Source organism: Triticum dicoccoides, chromosome 3A (assembly GCF_002162155.2).
Source record: "Triticum dicoccoides isolate Atlit2015 ecotype Zavitan chromosome 3A, WEW_v2.0, whole genome shotgun sequence".
NCBI lineage: Eukaryota > Viridiplantae > Streptophyta > Magnoliopsida > Poales > Poaceae > Triticum > Triticum dicoccoides.
The window spans coordinates 360,044,133-360,051,842 of NC_041384.1; the positions used below are offsets into that span (position 1 = coordinate 360,044,133).

The window sequence follows — 7,710 nt, forward strand, 5'->3', positions numbered from 1 at the left end:
CGCTTCCCCTGCATCCAGGCGCTGCCGCCCTCCCGCTTCCCCTGCCCCGAGGCGTCGCTGACCCAACCTCCCGCATGCCACCTGACTTCCTTCCCCTGCTGCCCCTTGCTCCGGTGGGCCTCCCACCGCTACCAACCGGCGTCGGAACCGTCCCTCGCCTTGGATCGCACCGCCGCCACTGCCCACGATGGGGATCGCGCCACAGGCACCGTCCCACGATGGGGATCGAGCCGCAGGCACCGTCCCACGATGGGGATCACGCCACTGCAACCGCATCGCCCCACCTCCCGTCGTCGGGATCCCGCTGCCGCACGACAACCACCGTGATCCTCCCACCGTGCGACCTTCCTCCACCTACCACCGTGAACTTCTTCCACCCTCCACCGTGACCTTATTCCCTCCCCCGCCTCGATCCTGACATGGCTCCATGTTTGGTTGATGTTGTAGGCGGTCGCTACTCACGCCGCGCGCATGTCGTGGTGGACGGACGCGATGGTTTCCTTCGACATGAACGACCACAAAGAGTACGTCACTTCCCAGCCGCCCCCTCTCCCTGTGTCTCCTCCTAGCATGATTCATGTGTCGTTCGTTGCGAGATTGGGAGGTGTTTGCTCTCTCGCATCCTATAAATTATTCATCTCACATTTGGCCCCGTCTGCTGCTCTGGTGTCGAAACTCGTAGGAGATAGAGATGGTTGTTTCACTTTTAGAGACTATGATTGATCCAATGACGATTCGTGTCTTGGTTTCCATGAATTATGCTCCATATTTTACAATCCAATGGGTTCACTGTGCAAGTTAACAATACTGGTTTGGTGTGTAGAAGCTTGCTCAAATTCAGTGATGTTCTGTCTCAGGGTTTGCTTAGTGTGAATTATTCGCCGTTGGTATGATGTCGTTGCATTAATGCTTTTGGTCCATTGTGTAAGTGTGGCAAACTATTCTTCTATCATTGCCTCTATGTAGAATTACAACAATGTGATTTCTCATGTTTCATGTTTGGCAGACAAATATGTTGAAAATCAGCTAACAGTTGCGAGTATGACATTGTTCAGAATAAGAACCATTCATGCTATTCGGTGTTTTACTTCTTGGTCATTGGTTGATGTACACATTTTTAGGAAGTTATAATCAGGAGGCAACATCTAATAGTTGCTAAATGCTAAATATAATAGTTGGTGTACAAATTCTTCTACGCTGAATTTTACAGTCTGATGGGTTCATCGTGCTAGTTAACAGTACTGGTTTGGTGTGTTGAATCTCGCCCAAATTCAGCAATGTCTTGTCTCAGGGTTTGTTTAGTTCCATTGGTATGATTGTGATGTCGTTGCATTAATGTTGTTTGTCCACTATTTAAATGTGACAGACTATTTTTCTACCATTGCCTCCGCGTAGGATTAGAATAGTGCAATTTCTAATGTTCGCTTTCAGAACTTGACTCTTGGTTTTATTGAGAAGGTGGCTTGTCGGATGCTGTTGCTATGGATGACGATGATCTCGTTCTCGATAGGATAATGAAGAGACATAGTAAGGCGTTTGTTTTGTGTCTGTCTTTCTGTTGTTGGTGTGTTATGAATTTGATTGATGTTCCGTGGTTTGCAGGGAGAGGGGACAAGGATCATGTGCTCACCGTGCAACACGGCGTCACCTCTTCGCTCCGGAGCGTCGGGATTCTTGCTAGAGAACATTCAGTGTCGGATTTCCTAATGTGTATTGTCCTTCTTTCATTTGTGGTCCACTGTTTGCTGTTGTTGGTTTACAGGTTTGGAAGGCAGGCATGCTGCTAACCTGACTTTATGTTGCACAAGAGCTTCACGTCGTCTGAATTCGACGGTGTTACTGCCATGGAGATCGGTGTTGGGACAGGTGATGGCTTGTTATGAAATTTAGTGAATGAGAAAATTGTGTTGTGCTTGTACAACTATGTAGTTTTTTATTTGTTTTTGTGAATGTCAAAATGTTGAGTCCAAGAAGTTCAAGTATGTTAGTTTAAACTGTATTATCGAGATGCTCCAACTGGTTGTAGGAGTGCATTGAGAAACAGAGTGAAAACATCTATAAAAATGGAAGTTCAGGAGGATCAAAAAAGAAAAAGAAGAAAGAAAAAGCTCACACTTCCGTCGTTGATATTTACAACGACAAACAAGTAACAAGTTCATGTTTGTCAACCATTGAAGTTCATGTATATGGTAGCTGATGATTGTTGTGTGCACTCAGGGGAGCACAAAAAAATGCAGTTGACCGAGGGCCATGGATGTTGAACTTATGTGCAGTTAGTGTGGCGTGTGTCTCAAAAAAAATTGTGTTCAGAAAAACAAAAACAATAAAGAAACAAAAAGAGACAAACCCAATGATTTTTGTAGGAAAAATCCCGAGAAGTTCAAATTGTTCAAATATGGAAGCTCAAAATTGTTAAAATAAATCCAAAATTTTCTAGTACTCGCCTCCCACCTCTTTTCTCGCGATATAAAAATATAGAACCTCACTCTTAAAACAAAAAAACTAAGGAATTTCACACACAAACTTATATGAAAACACCTGGATATGCTTGAAAAAGAAATAAAAACTGAAGTGTTCAACTTAAAAATAAACTCGTGAAATTCCTTATAGCGACAAACACATCGGTTTTATTTTCCACATTTATAAATTAAATACACAGAAATTCAAAATAAAAATGTTGAGAAGTTCACATTAACTTAATGGTGTAGTTCGACGTTTAAAACATCTTAGATTTTTTTCATTACTAAATAACGAAAAGTGAGAAATTCAAAGAAAAAATAGAGCAAATTAAAATTTATAAAAAAGGATGTTCACTGTTTGTAAATAAAAAAGACTAGAAGTTCAAATTTAAATAAGAGACTGATTCAATATATATTAGAAAACTAGAATTTTTCCGTTACTAAAAGAAATAATCCAAGAAGTCCAAAATACAAAAAATAGAGTAGCTCGACATTTATTAAAAACTTTGATTTCCTTGTTAACAAAGAAATAAAATCGTGACGTTCAAATTAAAGTTAATAAAAGTATGAAGTTCAATTTTTAAAAGATGTTGGATGCTTATTTAAAAAAACATTTTTTCCAATAATAAAACTTAGAAGTTCAAATTAAAATAGCAGAGAAATTCAAAGTTTATAAAAAAATAATGAAAATCTCGTTACTAAAGAATAAAATGAAGAAGTTCAAAATAAAATAAAAGGAACAACTAAAAATGTTTAAATAGAAATGTCTTGTTTTAAAAAGAAGAAGTTCAAACTAAACTAATGAAGCGGAGCGGTCCTAATTAAAAATTGAAGTTGTTTCATGCTTCTAAAAATCTCAGATTTCCACCAACACTAAAGATTACAACCAAGAAGTTCAATATTAAAAAACGGATCGATTTAGTGTATATAAAAAACTCAAGTTTCTCGTTAGTAATGAATAAAACAAACAAGTTCAATTGGAAAAAGTAGAGCAGTTTGATATTTATTTGAACGAATCAAAATTTTCCACTTACTAAAGGACGAACAAGTTTGATGTTTCTAAAAAACTCCAATTTTCACATTTCTAAAAAACACACAAATTAGTTCAAATAAAAAAGTTAGAGCGGTTTGATGTCTATAAAAAATCATATTTTTTTGTTACTAAAGCAAAACAGAAAGAAGTTCAAATTCATAAGTGCCAGAAGTTCACGTACTACATGGTGTGTGTTTTCATATGAGAATTGGAATAAAAATTGAAGTATAAAAATTAGTTGCAAGAAGTTGAGGTGCTCGGCACAGGAAAGTTCAGACCTTTTTCTGAGAGAGGTAATCGGCATGGTGTATCATTTGTGAAACTCCCGATGAAAGGCAGACAAATTACGAACAAAAAATACATGGTAGATGTTCAAAGTGAAAACAATGGGAAGTTCAACTACTACACGGAATGCATTTCAGATGAGAATAAAATGAATAAAAAACTAAAAGCCTAAAAGGTTTGTTGCAAGAGGTTCATGTCCTCCTCAAGGTGCAGTTCAAGATCTCTAGTACGAGACATATGACCTTTAATTACATGTTAAAAACAAGCAAAAAACAATGTTGTTTTTGCCATTGTTAAGACTGGTCTAAAAAAGAAATGAATTTTGTAACGATTCTCTAGATGAAAAAGTTGCTCCTATTCATAAGCTTTCCAACAGTCTGTTATATGGTACATTCCGATAAATGGTTTGAAAGTTCTACGTATACCATTAGAAACACATTTTACCACATTCAAAAATATATTTTGAACCGTCGCGAGCATGAAAACTGATTAATACGGGAAAGTTGCGTGTTTTCAACAACTTTCCATTGGTATATCATTTGCTCAATTCCGGAAAGTGGTTTGGGAGTTACGAACAAAAAACAACATGTCAAAAACAGAGTGAAGTTCAAATAGACATGTCCAAGAAGTTCAACTACTTCACGCAGTGCATTTCCATTCACGATGAAGGCAGAAATCATGATATGATCATTTTCTAATTTACTTCAAAAGGGTAGGAATATCATTTGTGTATGTTCAAGTCCTCGGTCGGAGAAAGTTAAAAATATTAATGTGAGATAGGTTTATACAAAAGAAATATCATTTGTGTAACACTAACGAATGGATGAGAAAATTACAAACAAAAATACGTCACAGAAGTTCAACGTAAAAACAGCAGGAAGTTCAACTACTACGCTGAATGAATTTTAGATGAAAAACTTTTAAAATCGTCGCGAGTATGAAAAAACGATCAACACGGGAAACTTGCGTGCTTACAGCCGCTTTCCATTGGTATATCACCTGCTCAATTCCAGTGAATGGATGGAGAGTTACGAGGAGTGGATGGAGACCTACGAGCAAAAAAATCACGTGAAAAACAAAGTGAAGTTCAGGTACACGCGCCAAGAAGTTCAGGTTCTTCACGCGGTGCATTTTTGAAGAATCTGTTTCACGATAAAGGCAGAACGCATGATCCCACCATTTTCGAAATTACTTGAAAACGGATAGGAATCAGAGAAAACCATCAACATGAAAAAGTTTTGCATTTTCCGTTGCTTTTCAGCGGTATATTATTTGCCCCATTCCGATAAAGTTTGTAGAAATTATGGCGAAAATACGTTTTTCTCCATTTTCAAAACTGACTTAAAACCGTAAAGAATTGGGAGAAACAATACATACCAAAAAGTTTCTCATTTGTTCAAGCTTTCCAACGCCATATCATTTGCTGCATTCGGACGCACGGTTAAAAAATTAGCTCGAAAATACGAACTCGGTAGGACTTGGACCATTTTCTAAATTACTCTTAAACCATTGAAAATTAGAAAAAACTGTCAAGATGAAAAAGTAGCGCATTTTCATAAGCTTTCCAACGCCGTATCATATGCCTCCATTGGATTAGCCGTTTAGAAATGACATCAAAAAACGAACTCAGCTGTTCGCTTTACGAAATTTTACGTTTTTTCAAATTACTCTTTAAGCATAAGGAATTAGAGAAAACTTCAACATGTGGAAGGAGCGGTTTTGCAGCAGATTTCCAACGCCATATTATATGCCTCATTCCGATAAACGGTTTAGAAATGCGATCGAAAATACGATTCATGTTTTTTGTGCGAAGAAAAAACGGTTTTCAAAACTGCTCTTAAACCGCTTATATTTTGCCAAAAATTTAAGTTGGGTCATGATATTGGTGTCCATAGCTTTCCAATAGTATATCGCAAGCCCCATTTGGGCAATGTTGGCGGAAGTTCAACCTAGTTCACAGGGAAGTTCAACGTACTACTAGTGGGGCAGGTCAGGTTGTGATCAGAATATTATTCTGATCCCGTGATCAGAATAGTGTTTATATATATATATATAATCGTTGCATAATTGCTTTACGCAAAAATAATCTATTTAAAGAAATGTGGCCTGGTGCCAAAGTCAATGTCGATGCAGGGCGTCAGCGTGATGCAATGAAGGCGTGACAAAGCCTGGATTTGCAGGGCGGTCCGGGCTCCGGATGCGGCGTTCGCCGAACTATGTACGAAAACTGACTGAACCACCACGCGACCATTTTTAATGTGGCCGCCATTTGATAGACGTGTGTACAGATGATGGAACAAACCAGAGTAATAATTCCTTAAGAAAAATAAACCCAACAAGCAAAAAAATTTAGGATTAATAGCACCTGGTTTATTTGTTGTAGCATTCCGAAGAAAAGCGACTCCCAAAATCAAGAATCGATCCGCACACCCATTACCTAATGGGCGATAAAGCGATGGCCTGGTGATGCTGGCAAAGGTTGGCTTGCCGAGGCGAAGCCCTCGGTCCAGCTAACATGACAAAGCTGGTCGGCTGGTGACGCCAAAGTCACCGGAGTATGTTGATGAAGAAATAGCCAAGTCCCCGGTCTAGCCGAGGTGACGGAGCAGGCCGGTGAGGAGTTGTTGTAGCTGCCATGTCAGCTGAGGTGTTGAAGTAGTTTGGCGTGATGGACATTGGCTCGAAGAAGCAACAATGCGGCCATGCCGACCCAGGTCGTAACATGTGACGCGGCCAATGCTGATCTGATGAAGTGACCATGCGGCGATGCCGGTGTGCCTGCTTCGTCTAATCGTAGGGAGGCGATGTTGGTGATGCTTTATCCCTGGCGATTCCGAACTCTTATTCGGCTCGCCAAGGTGAGGATCCGAAGAAGTTGAGCTCGGCTAAAAAAGCGACGACATGTCTAGCTGTCGGGGGAAACTGATCCACGAACACCTATGGGGCCGGCGGACCGAGCCCCTTTCGGTTCGATGGGGGGCGGAGATAGCACGAAGAGCGGATCGAGGCGAAGCACACGAGCAGTTTACCCAGCTTCGGAGCTCTCCGGAGAGATAACACTCCTACTGCTGCTTGTCTGGTTTTATTATCTTGTGTTCTTGCTCTCGAGAGAGAGCGTGGTGTTTTCTGGGCTACGAATGAATCGAAGCGAACTGTCCGAACCCCCTCTACGTTGCGCATGGGCCTCCTTTTATACGCTAAAGGGGTCACCGACAGGTGGCAACGCAGAGGAGGGTATAAACGTAAAAAGTGAGGTGGTTGGTACAGTTGCTTGTACAGTGCACCCTACCTAACCCTGACGGCAGGGGACAAGGGCATTAAAGGCCCGTCTGAGTCGCCCAAACAGTGCAGAAAAGGACCATTAGGGGCGCCACCGTTCGCCACGATGGCGATCTTGTCAGCTTCGCATGCCACTACGCACCGCTGGCTGCACAGCCTCCCGCCATGCGCGCCTGGAGAGGCCCCCAGAGCGACACGTTGGTGGATGCACTGGAGCACGGGCACATAGTGGCCGCCTACCGCGGCAAGCGCCTTGCAGCTGTTGTTATCTTGTCGGGTCCAGAAGCTTGTTGTTCTCCGGGCCTCGAGGTACCTTGGTTGGTCTTCCCGGCAAACTCCTCTTGCCGGGGCCTTGTTGCCTTGCCGGAGCGCGTGGCGCGTCGCGGCAAGTTCCTTGGAGTGCCTTGGTTGGCCTTCCCGGCAAGCTCCTCTTGCCGGGGCCTTGTCTCCTGAGCTTAAATACTTTGTTCTTGAATGGCTCCAAGGGAACCATGGAGGATCTTGGCGTTCGCCCGGTAAGCCTTGCCGCGGGGTGCTGCAACTGCCCGTGCACAAGTTCGGGGTACTAGGGTACCCCTATTCTAGTACACCGACAGGAGCCCCCGGGCCTGGGCCAGACACGGTGCCGAGCGCTGTTGGGCCAGGCCCAAGACA

At 42.0% G+C, this 7,710-nt stretch overlaps 1 long non-coding RNA gene across 2 annotated transcripts; it reads left to right on the forward strand.

Moving 5' to 3' along the window:
* Positions 1 to 36: 36 nt before the first annotated feature.
* Positions 37 to 1,918, forward strand: LOC119271566. 2 transcript variants are annotated; one of them, XR_005134614.1, is made up of 4 exons: positions 37 to 362; positions 448 to 524; positions 1,459 to 1,527; positions 1,603 to 1,918. It is a non-coding gene; the product is annotated as an uncharacterized LOC119271566 (long non-coding RNA). The 2 variants fall into 2 exon arrangements; XR_005134613.1 differs by having other exon boundaries at positions 37 to 337.
* Positions 1,919 to 7,710: the final 5,792 nt, after the last annotated feature.